Source organism: Lepisosteus platostomus, chromosome 7, assembly GCF_059453375.1.
Source record: "Lepisosteus platostomus isolate fLepPlt1 chromosome 7, fLepPlt1.hap1, whole genome shotgun sequence".
Lineage (NCBI taxonomy): Eukaryota > Metazoa > Chordata > Actinopteri > Semionotiformes > Lepisosteidae > Lepisosteus > Lepisosteus platostomus.
The window spans coordinates 6,711,796-6,724,188 of record NC_142617.1 but is presented as its reverse complement, the minus strand read 5'-3'; the positions used below and the strand labels follow the sequence as shown (position 1 = coordinate 6,724,188).

At 39.1% G+C, this 12,393-nt stretch overlaps 1 protein-coding gene across 2 annotated transcripts in view; it reads right to left on the bottom strand.

The window, feature by feature from the left end:
* kcnj6 (potassium inwardly rectifying channel subfamily J member 6) overlaps positions 1-6,795 on the bottom strand; it is a 60,923-nt gene extending 54,128 nt beyond the window's left edge. Inside the window, exon 1 of one of the 2 annotated variants that reach the window (XM_088638922.1) lies at positions 5,735-6,795. The gene's annotated coding sequence lies outside the window, so the exon portion shown is untranslated. Of the gene's footprint in view, positions 1-4,442; positions 4,846-5,734 lie in introns of those variants that run through there. The other variant, XM_088638923.1, reaches the window with a different exon arrangement.
* Between the last annotated feature and the right edge of the window lie 5,598 nt (positions 6,796-12,393).

Genomic DNA, 12,393 nt, shown 5'->3' with positions numbered 1-12,393 from the left:
CCACAACAAATAAAGCAAACCCATTTTTCTAGTGGTGAATAATCAAATCCTCCCTTGTTTGTAAAATGTGAAATGTCTAGTATCTATGCCTTTAATCTCAGGCTTTTTTGTAAAGCAACCCATGTTTTTCTGGGAATGTCAAACAAATTTAATTAACTAAAGTACAGCATTATGCAGTTAATCAATAGATACTACAGTTTATAAATAGATACACAGCTTGCTGTATACAGTAGTTCATAGCCTTTTTAAACTGTAAAATCCGAACAGGTACAATGACACTGGACTTGGGTGTATCCAAGCAAGCATAAAGAATCCTAAAGAAGGTGCTTTGGATTAGAAATGCAGAGCATATAATCTATTAAATGTAAATAAGCCCTGTAGTTACGTTTACACTGCCTAGGCAAACACAGAGCTGGCAAATACCAGCTCTGAAGTGCTTAGAGCAGATCAGCTGTGAAGAAGAGCAATGGAAACTGTGTCACGTTTCCATTCTAAATAATAAAGGCGACAGCAAGACCAAAAATAATAACAGCGTTTCCTGTGCAAGGCATGGGGTCAGTAATTAAACTCATGTTAAACCATATGGATGCAGAAAGGATTCTGTTTGGATTAATGGCGCTGGCTCACGTGGTTTGCCAGATGGCAGCAGGTAAACTTTCCGTTTCTGAAAGAGGAAGTAGCACATTCGGAAACGCATGATCAACCTGCGTCCAAAAGTACTGCTGGGGTGAACATACCCGGTTGTGTTGGAGGGCAGAGTTAATACTTATTAAACTGGATTGCGCATTGTTTTTTTGTTTTTTTACAATTTTGACACTCTAGCAGCTAATAAACCAGATATTAATTTAGCAGGACATCAGTCCCAAAAATCATTTCGGCATCTTCAAAGCAGGGCCATCAAACACACGGGCAGTGTGAGGCTTCGTGCTCTGCGCTGTCGCTCTACTCCCACGTCCACTCTGGAGAATACTGCTCCTTAGGGCCTGAGGGAGTTCGTCTGTAATTGAGCAGCAAGACGAGCCTGGAGTGGACAAGCTGCTATTTAACTCCAGGATTCGCTCCCCCTCTGGAGATTAACCCTCAAATCAGGCTGGAAGAACCGTCGCTCTCCGTGGGAGACGAGTCTCCAAATCCATTCATTCTTGTGCCCAAACTTTCTTCGGCAGACTCCCTCCTTCACAGTCACACACTTGCAGTATTTCAGTCAAAGAATTTTATTAGAGACACCACAGGTGGCTCCCCCTTTATGACTCACTGTGTAACATATTAAATAATTTCGTTATCAAAATACCTACAACTGTTTTCCTAAATCAGTAAATATTCAGAGATTCAGATGTTGTACAATCAGATGTTAAACTGCAAGATAATCTGATTGCAGCTTAGCCTTACTATGCAAAAAGGGGGTATTAATACTATATACAATATGTGCTATATACAGTGAAGGATATACATAGGTAAAATATAACATTGCATGTACATAAAATACAAATCCTGTCATATTTCTATCAATGCAGCTTTTTTTGTGCAAAATATGTCATGATATGAGCAGTCACCCTGCAAAAACACCTCTGGCTTAAAATGGCAAAATGTAACGTTCTGTTATTATAACAACATGAACAGTGTTAAAGTCATTTGCTGTGGTATTCCAAGATCAAGAAGTAGTAAGACAAAAATGCAACTACAGCCTATGAACAGACTCTGATACTGTATACTACTCATATACCGATTAAAGTATTATAAACCAGGAAATCTTACTATGCCCTACAACCTCTCCATATCTTGTCCAAGCATTTACTATACTGGAAATCAGTTGAGTCCGCGCAAACGTAGTGCAACGCGGTACCTCCAATGAATACATATTCAAACTATAAAAAGCTGGAAGAGCGATCATTGTTATTTTTGTTTGTTGTCACAGCTACCCGGTATTATGAGGGAATTAGTTCTATAGTCCGCTATCCTGGCGCGCTGTCCTTGGTTTTGAAATCACGAAGTTCAAAGCAGTAAACTGAATTACACACAAAAATGGAAGTTTTTTTTATGTACTGAAGGTTTATCCATGAGCTCCTATTACCGCTTAGATGAACTTATTTATGTTCTTAAACCTAACGCGATGAAAAATGGATTAGACGCTTAATCATTTAAGGCAATTATCCAATCCACTAATCACATAAGAACTTGTCCTTTATATGAAAAATACTTCAAGAATAAACATCAAATCGCTGAAGAAAACTTGTGGGATATATTGAATAAAAATTGGGCGACATCCTTAGAGCAACGATACAGTCATAAATCGCCATGGCACTCTGGACTATTTTGCTCGAGTTATATTATTGCCGTTTTGAACGTCCTGACCAGTACAGAGTGAAAAATTGAGAGATGTGTATTTAAATAACGCGTTATTTCTCAGAGGTCAGTACCGTCGTATCAATACAGTTTGTGTTTTAAAACCATCTAAAGCAAACACGCGTCCTCTCTGACAAGTGCCGCGTACGGATGGCTTATTCTGGATCTAATACAGCCATGGTGATTTCCCCCATGAAATGGCCCAAAAAAAGTAATTAAAATAGACAGGTAATAATTTTACAAAGGGACGACAAAGTACCAGTAATTATATCTGCCTTTGCCTTGGAGTCTATTCGTCTATACGAAAATACGTATTATCAGATTGGCTTAAAACGGGTGAGCGCTGCACAGAGCTCTGTGAAAAACACTATAAATAATGTTAATGGAAAAAGAGTTAAAAAAAAACTTCCTCGGGACTTTTACAAGGACTAGTAATGTTAAGAATAGTTCTATGCTAAGACGGATTCATCTATTCGTCTCAAAAACAAATCTTCAACTCGTTAATCAAAGTCTTATATGGGGTTTGAGTTTTTGGCAGAGATAAACTTTGCAGCATGCGGCAGCCTGTTAATGATTTCAGCGACTGTATTTAATCAGTTAGTTTCAAAGGTCTTCCCTCACTTTTGAAGTCTGTCTAATGCAAAAATGCCAAGCTTTCAGTTTTGGGGGGAATATTTACTAATGGAAATAATTCATATTACAGCAGTTTAACAAGGTTTTCATTTATCACCGACTCCTCGCTGCAAGCGAAAAATATAGATTCATTTCTATAGATCGCATGAAATGCTCAGAGTCAAACGGGGTTTATGCGTATGAATCAATCACAAAAGCGCGCAGTCGTACCGTATGAAGTCAGGTTTTTAGAGCCAACTGCGAAAAATAGTAACACGCACGTACTGAAACTGCAGAGAAGTATACAATCAATGTGCCAAATCACAATGATCAATGAAATGCGGCTAGCAGTGTTTCCGGAGTAAAAGATTAAATTTCGCAGTTATGTTTCGAAAAAAAGTGGATCAATGAATCTTTGGCATTTAAGATTAAACACATACTTGCTGAAGCCAAATCTAACTTATTATAATCACCAATAGGTTGCAATGGCAAAGGGGAAAAACAAACTTATAAACCACCTGTCACGTTATCACGCCGTGCTGCGGCATATGGTAACAGTTGCAGTCGTTCGCCAAAAAAAAAGTACTGTATATATCCTAAAAGTGGGCTCTATGGAATAGACAGCCAATACAAGCCTACAATTTCTTTCACTTGGCAGATTAGTTCATGGGAGTACTCTTTGGCCTTTTAAATCAGAATGATCGCCACTCAGCTCTTCTGACTCGTTTTAAAAATCACATCCTGGACTGTCGCTACACTCTCCGTGCCCAGTGCCTTGCCCCTGTTGTACACGCCTAGAGGCTAAGCCCAAATTCATTATTATTTCCTTATGAGGAATTGACAGACGCAGCAGTTCAGTTCTCCCGTGTAATTGTTCTTCCAAAAGTGAGCCGGCAGCCCAGGGGTTCTCATTATGCAACAGCCGTTTGCTTGCTTGACAGTCTCACTTTCCTTTGCTCAGTGTAATCAAACTTCATCCGAAGATCAGCTAGGCGACTTGAAATGCTTAACTCGGTAATTAATCGCTGCAACAAAGAAAGTACAAAACTTAAGCCTCCACCCGTCTTTTCATGTGCTTGATCTCCCTATTGCTAACATAGTGATGTCATTAATACTGTACCAAAGTTAATGAGAGCTTCTTCTTTTTTTAACCATGGTCCTGATAGGGCACATACTGTACTGTAACTTCTCGAATCAATCAAAACCACTAAAATCCAGCTGAGAGAGTTTCTGTGTTGCCCCCCCAAAAAGAAAAGTCAGGATCGTGTCGCAGTCCGTTAAATTTGCGGGTCTGGTTCGTTATTTTATCAGGCGGGTAAAATCGGTTCACGATACTGCGAGGCTAGCAGCCGTTTGCTCCGACTAAATGCACTCATACTTCAGAACAATTCATCTTCAGACAAGGCACTTCAAGTGTCTGCTCCCAAAGCCCTGAACCCGTACGCTCAGTAAGCTGAGCCGGGAGTCGAAACGCTCGGTGCACTCACCCCGCTGTGTCTGGCAGAAGAGCAGTCTCGGTGTCAAACCTTGCCCCTGCTCGTCTCCAGGGCTGACAACAGTTTTTAAGCTTCACCGTGCACGTTACTCTCTCCCGCTTTGTCCTCGGCGCTGGACCGACTCCCTTCCTCGAGCTACTAGCTGCGCGCACTCTCCATGGTTCTGAATGAGAGATTTCCAGGTCGCCATGGAGATGGAGGGAGTTCTTTTGTAGCCAGACAAAATTAGGTATCACCTCATTAGCACTGATCTAACCATATCTGCATCCATATCGCCTCTGTTTGGATGTGAATCTTTATACGCCGTACCTAAGAAAATTAAAGCTGAAATGTTTTTTTTTTTAAATAGCCTTGGACTCGTATACTGTACCGCAGGGTCCCCAACCCCCTCCAGTCCCCGCATCTATTTGCCTTAATGATACTGCGCTTTCTCAGGCTGCGGTTTTTTTTTTTTAAAAAAACAAACAATTCTTTAGAATAATAATTAAGCGAGTACGAACAATGTCAATGCCGCAGAGAATTGTCACGGTGTATGTTTCACTGTGTGCATAGGAGTAGGGTCTTAACTTCTTTAACGCCATGGTGGAGTACTGTATGTATCTTCCTCGCCTATTTTACAGATTAAGCCACAGAAATAACGTAAGAGAAAGACTAAGCCGTTCAATTGAACCACATGAGTAGTTTAAAACGAAGCAATGTCTAATTGGTCTGTCCTATGTAACACCAGGGTATTTATCTCATGTCTGGACAACTTGTACGAATGGGCAGAAACTTAAATCCAGTATTTTGGTAGACACATTTACAGTAGGCAGTACTAACAGCACATTCAGAGTAAGATACAGCTATACAAGCTGTATACAAACAAGACACCGACTTTTAATCACGTTTACATAATGAATATATCGCCGTTTTTAAATGGGCTATATATTTTGCTTCTCATTTCTACATTTTTTAAATCGTACTGTGTGCCATGTTTGCGTTTGGAGGATCTGAGGTAATCTGATCGTCTGTGGCGTTCCAAGCCACTACTACCTTGAACATTGTTTAAATATGTTATTAAGTGTAGTACCCTTTATTCACACGAAAGAAGCTTGTGTATTCTTAAATTGCTAATGTTACCGTATATGCAACTGTTATGTAACTGGCTGCTCCACTCTCACTATACTAATGTGATATCCTCTTCAATTTGTTGATGAAACCCCTTCTTGGAAAAAAAACACCAAAAACACAGAACGTTGCCCAAAGAATCGAAGAAAATTATTAAATATAAAGGGTTTACTCACCTATTTAACACCGCACTGACTTCACTCATCCATTATCCACCCTCTCGAAATTAAGACGGGTTTTTACAACGCCAAGCGTATCATGCACAGAAATGGGGAGGGAAGGCAATTGTTATCAATTATGATTTTTTTTTACATCTCGGGAAAAAAAGCCTTTTGTCATACTACCATGCTCCCGGGTGAAAAGCTTGATCAGTTCCCAGAGTTAGTTTTTTTTTTTAAATCCAAACCAAAAAAAAAAGAAAAAGAAAAAAGAAAAAAAAGAGTACGACCCTTTAAGTTCCTTCTAATCCAGGTTGTAAAGCGGAGTTAACGGTATCCAGAGTATATAAAGACGACACGGACTAGGAATGGAGAGAAAGAGAGAGAATACAACAGCAACGCACGGGAGAAGAGAAGGAGCACGTAAGGTAACGTCACGAAATCCGCAGATTCAATGAATTCTAGTTAATTTCAGCCTAGGAAAAGCTTCGAGTCTGATCTTAGTGCAGCTCGAAAGAGGGACATAAAACAGAAAACAGTGCCGCTTGCTGGAAAGGAAAAACGTCTCTGTGAAGGCTGAGCTGTTCCGTGATCGCACCCTCCTCTCTCACTCTCTCCCACCCAGTCGGACTCCGTCAGAACGGCCCAAGTGTACTCTTATCAGAAAATACTGACCGCCTGTATTATTTAAAAATAAAAGTAGAAAAACAGAGGACATACATAGCGTATCCATCTGCAGTTACCACTGCTTGATTAAATAACTAGAGAACATAAATAAGATTTTAAACTTCCAGAAATCCCCTAATTGGTAGAATACGGATATTTAATCCCTAAAACTGGGATAGATTAGCTACAGTACATCGTCATCCAAAAGGTTATAAAAATAGCTTGTTTCGTTTATACAAATGTTCCAATGAAAACGAAAATTAATATTGACAAGTTTAAGATAGTTAAACATTAATTTACGGAGTTAGGCCTACTTTGAAACTCGAAGCTTTTTGGATTAGCCTTTGGTGGCTTTGTGGTTTTCGAGAAGCAAACAAGTCATACACGTATTTTGTCGTTGCCTGAACAAACGAAAACATTAAGATGAATCCAAACGATCAGTTAAGACACATTACTCTTGTAACACCAAAGGCACACGTGTTGGCCACAATTCAATATTTTATGAGGTCTAACACTGGTCTGTGGCGTTTGGTATTCTGATAGTCTTTGTTGAAGTGACAACAGACTGGGGAATGTGCTGATGACAGAAAACACTAAAATATAACAGAGGTGACTGTCCTGTAAGTGCCCGTCATGACACTTTGCTTACTGGTGTCAATCTTTGTGTGAGATTTAATTTAGCACTGGTGAGTGTGCATTCAGACAAGAACCCGAGCAGAACGTTATTGTTTGGACGCCATAGAAACACAATCGATTTAATTTTTACACGCACATTGTATATACAGACGTTAATTAAAAAAAGACACTGAAAGATTATCATCCCATCGCTGTCAACAAATGAAGAAAATGCTTGAGGCATCCATTGTGCTGTTCACTCATCCAGAGCTGAATATCTGGACTGCGCTTGTAGAATGTTTTTTACCCTCTACGAGAGCTTACTGAATATTTAACCGAGAATTATCCCCAAAAACGTTTTGAATGTTGTGTTAGAATCAGTGTATTCTAAATGTTTATTTTGCCAAGCTACTTGTAATGGCAGCACTGAAATATAATTTTCACAGCTTTGAAATTCTGTATAAACTAAGCGAGCTCATCCACTATAAAGCTGTGCATAAAGTAACGTCAAATTACATTATGAAACGAAATGAGCCATATTATGACCCCGGAGAAAAACCTCATAAAAAAGGTATTCAGACCTGAAAATGCTATTAAAATGTTAGTTTTCCCAACTCAAATATCCATCAACAGTGCTCGTTAAAATCTTTTAGACTTCATTCATTGCATATTAATTTGCTGTTAAAATAAATGTAATAGCATTAGTTAACAAAATAGAAACTTCATATTAATCTGTCACCCTTCAGCACCAGTTTCAAAGACAGTGACATTTTTTCTTTGCTGTTCTCCATTCGCAAGGTTAATGAAGATACCTTTATGGGAATGCTACCCTTTCACATTTATTAACAATGCATATATATATTGTACACACACAAGACTTTCAGGCTCATTGGCAAATCTTTCATGACTTGATATTTTGTACCGTTTGTTGACTGAGAGGCAGAAAAATATGCTTTACAAATAAAAAAACAACAACACAACAATGACAATAAGCACAGATGGCATGACTAGCTTCATTTCCTTTTTGCGAAGTGATGTTGATCAATTTTAATTTGTTCAAAAACAGAACAAATCCAGTTCAGCAGTCCCTCTGGCTAACCTCCCCACCACCTCCTCCGAGTTCACTGCTAACGGATTCCTAAAATAAGGTCATACAGCTTCAAAAAGGAGGACCAAGCCACTGCGGCAGTATATCAACTCCATACAAATAATGCCGAGACCAGCTGAGAACCAGTCATGCCAGGGAAGGAATCCAGATGCTGCCAGAACAGTGCCAACATCTGTAATGAGACCAGCTATCCGGTATCATTTTCTGCTGCTGCTAGTCCAAGACTGCCGTTCTCATTTAACAAAACAACTAGATCAACGGACAAAGAGGGAGAAAGCGGTTTCCAAACCTTAATTACGTCTGGACTCTCCCAAAACAAATGAAATGCCCCTCAGGCACAGAGTGTACATAAGGGAAACCGAGACAGGGTTCATACAAGAGTGTGTCTACAAGGGGTCAATTACACTCTGAAAAATACTTGATTGGACAAAGCCTTTTTGGAAGCTGAAATCATATTGTCCCAAATGGTGCTGCAGGAAATTCCTTTACCTGTCAAATGTCAATGACACCAGCTAATGATTTTTGGAAAGCCTCTATCATAAATGTACAAATAGAGAAAAACAATCCCTTTGCTTTGGGCCATGAGGACCAATAGATTGTGCACTGGGTGTGTAGACAAACGTGCCCCCCAAAGGGCATCAGGTGAGCACTGCAGAAAGGAGGCCGCAAGTAAAAAAAGAAAGAAAAGCCAGGAAGCTTGTATTGCAATTGAAGGCCTTGGAATGGTATCATCCTCAAGAAAAAGGTTTGCTAAAATACGAATCCTTTTATTTGGCCAAAGTGGAGCTACTGTACCTGTAAAGAACTTCTAATTATGGATAAAACAAAATCTGGCATGGCATGTCTTCTGACAATGTGTGCATCTTTTTAATAAATACCAGTTGCAATTAAGTGCATAATTCTACGTCCAAAACACAATCTACAGCATCTGAAGGGATTACTTGTATAAATTAGATCTTGAAGTCCATATGGAGACAACAGACTTTTTTTCAAGTAAACACCAAAATACAGGAACACATGGATTAAGCCAACCAGACAGTGCTCACAAACAAAAGTTGTTAAAATTTAAATTAAATTGACCTTCTTTGCATCTCTATCAACTGAAATGGATCATAAACATACAATAAGAATTGATGAGGGGGATAACAAGCCAAAAGGGGGGTTTTAACTCTAGATTGCAATCTCTGTGTATGAGTCACATGACTTTACATTCTGCAAACCTTCCATTTTTAATTTGATGTTAGTTGTATCTGTTTGTGTAAAGGATTCACCAGACACCGTACTTTAAACGGTTTGGTTTTTACACACTTTACAATGATAACGTTTGCACTATGTCTCTAATTTAAACAGCGTTAGGTGGTTACTGTTCAGCTGAGAGGCTAAAATAAAAACCCACAGAATGTGGTCGCCTCAGTTTGAAAGTTGACAAACCGTAGAAGGTGTGACGTGTTGTAAAAGGCTCTGTGTGTCTCGCTTGCACCCCAAGGTGAAACCGCTGTTGTGAGGCTCACATTTCCCACGCAGTCCTGGAATCTGCCAAGAAAATGTCATTCACTGACCTACACTCTCCCTAGGGCCATGTAAAACACTAAGGACAGCCTCAGTGCTTTTCCTCGCTCTGTTAACTTAACACTTAGCTGGGGTGGCTCTTGTGCAGTGTTTGATACTGCTTAGCTGAAAGGCATACCAACAGGATTCAGACAGGCATTTCCACTCAGCAATCTGCGGGTCACACTTCTTAACACTGGAGACTGCACCCTGATTTGCAGTTACTGTATGTAGGATGTTGCGGTACTGATTTGTCATCAGTTTTGGAAGCACATACTATAAAAAGCACTGAACCCTCTCTCGAACAGTAAGGACATTCCAAAGAAACCTGAAACTATTTCATTTCCTGTTTTATAGAAATTAAGTAAATTAACAGATGGTAATTCGATACAACTCATTAACTTAATAGGTCATTATAAAATATAATTTCGTTACTTCTGTTTTGTTCAGGTTTTGTATGGAATCTGCTTTCCTCTGACAAACTAAAATCAAATGAGCATGGTTTATGTCACTAAACATTTTTCCTTCATGTGACTTACAAATTGTCTGACTTTCCTTTTGTTTTTTTCCAGGGGGGGTCACTTTAAAGTCTTAAGAATTTCTGCCGTCTCTTATCTGCAAGAAAATTGTTCCGCTGTAGTAGAACATTCTCTAAATGAAAATACTGTATTAGTCACGCCTGGATTAGTTTGAGCTGTTCCATGAATTACACTTCTTTTTCATCAAGGGGAGCAAATAAGCAGCATGCTGGAAGGTTGTAAATTGGTACCAGTATTGTTAAAAACAAAATCATGGAGTAAACCACACACAATGACTTAAAGAATGTGAACATTGAAGACGAGAATACTAGAAATGTACTGATCTCAATTGATATGATTAAAATGCACCAAAATGAGAATTGCAAAGGATTTTTAAAATCCTTTTTATTCCTTTATTTTATAGGTAAATCAATTGAGAATAAATTCTCATTAACAATGAAAACCCAGAGACCCATTTATGTAACAGAGAATTGACTGGAACCATTGAGTGACTGCCTATAGTTTGAATTTGAAACTACAGTACCTCGATCAAGGGTGTAACTCTGGACTCCTCTGTTTGGAGTCCAGAGTCTTCACCATTTCATACAGTTTGAGAGATCTAGTTTGTGGAAAGACGAAGTGTCAGTGTCTCTTCCATTGTGATAATTTAACAAGAGTTGTTGTCTTTTCAGGCAGGCTTTTCCAATCACGACAGTGACAGAAAAGCGTTGCATGACCAAGGTTCTAATCATTTTTCAGTGTGGGGATTTAAGACACTACAGCATACTACCACAAGACAAAATTAAATGGAACACCACAGAAAGTTAAAAACTCTCCCTCTTATCAGAAAACGGTCAGTCCATATGCATTTTCTTGTGCAAAAAGTACATTTTCATCCAAAATCTGTAACATGTTTTACATATATACTGTATCAATACAGTTGATGGCCTTGACTTTATTCTGAACTATTGCTACTGCTTTTTAAACGTTCCTAAACTAAACACTAGCCAACTGTCAAGGTACATTGTACTTGCTTCTTCTCACCCCTAGTAACAACAGGGTCCATTTATTTCACTTTCATCTACAACTACCTTAAACTTCAAGTGGGACTCATCAAGGTTTTAAATGAGCAAAGTTATTCTTTTTTCCTGGTCTCAGATTGCTGTTGCTAGAAAGACACCTCTGAAATCTGGTTCTGACTGCTGACCTCAAGCAGTGGAATTAAGGACCACTGTGCTCTCATTTTGGAAGTTTAAGTTTCCTGGTGCTTCTTGTGAGTCTTTGAAGTCATGACAGTGACAGAATGTTGCCGTGTGATAGACGATTTCAGTTTAGGGTTTTAATGTATGGATATCCCACAAGGCAGAATGAGCAAGATGGCCAAGAAAGTTTTCTCTCAATTGCAATAATGGTCTTAATTTCATTAACTGGACTGGCCAGACTGATGTTTCCTGTTATTCCAGAAGGAGAATAACATCAGTACCTGCATCAACTTAAATATTGGCAACTGAATAAATACTGCGATCAATATAGTTACTGGTAACGTTGTCAACTGGGACAAAATCGAAACAGACAGTGGACTGAGCCTTAAGCCTGCAGTTTAACTTGTTCTGTACCTCACAAAAAATCATACATTGTTGTTGGGCCCAGCTATGAAAGATTTTATGATCAATTAACACTGAACAAATATAAGATGTAATTAACGTGCAATGGCACTCTCACTGTCCTTCAAACCCAGACCTCACTGTGCCTTTATAAATGAATGTTCAGATCTGGAACAGCACAAAGTTTTAACAGATTACTGCAGTCTGACTGCATCTATCTCCATACCTGTACCAGTTACCAAAACATGAAACAAAAATAGTGACTGTAGGTGCACAATTATCACAGACTTTGGTCTCAGGGAAAATACTATAAAAGCTGACTTCTGTTTAGTGTGAGATCTTACACCACATTGAGCATATGACTACCCTTCCTTTCATTTAGCATTATCCCAGTGATCTGTATGAGAGTCCTCTCTTGGGAAATGCAGCAATGCAGTTGTGGATCACTGTCACTTTCAATAGAGTCCTAATTTGAAACTACAGTAGCTCTGCATGTTTGCCTGTAGGGGTACTGTCAGTGCACACTCCTTTTTGACAGGTGTATCAGGGAGGAATGAACAGTTCTTAGGAAGGGGTAGGAAAGGGTAATAGCTAAGAGGTTTACTTTAGGCATGTAAA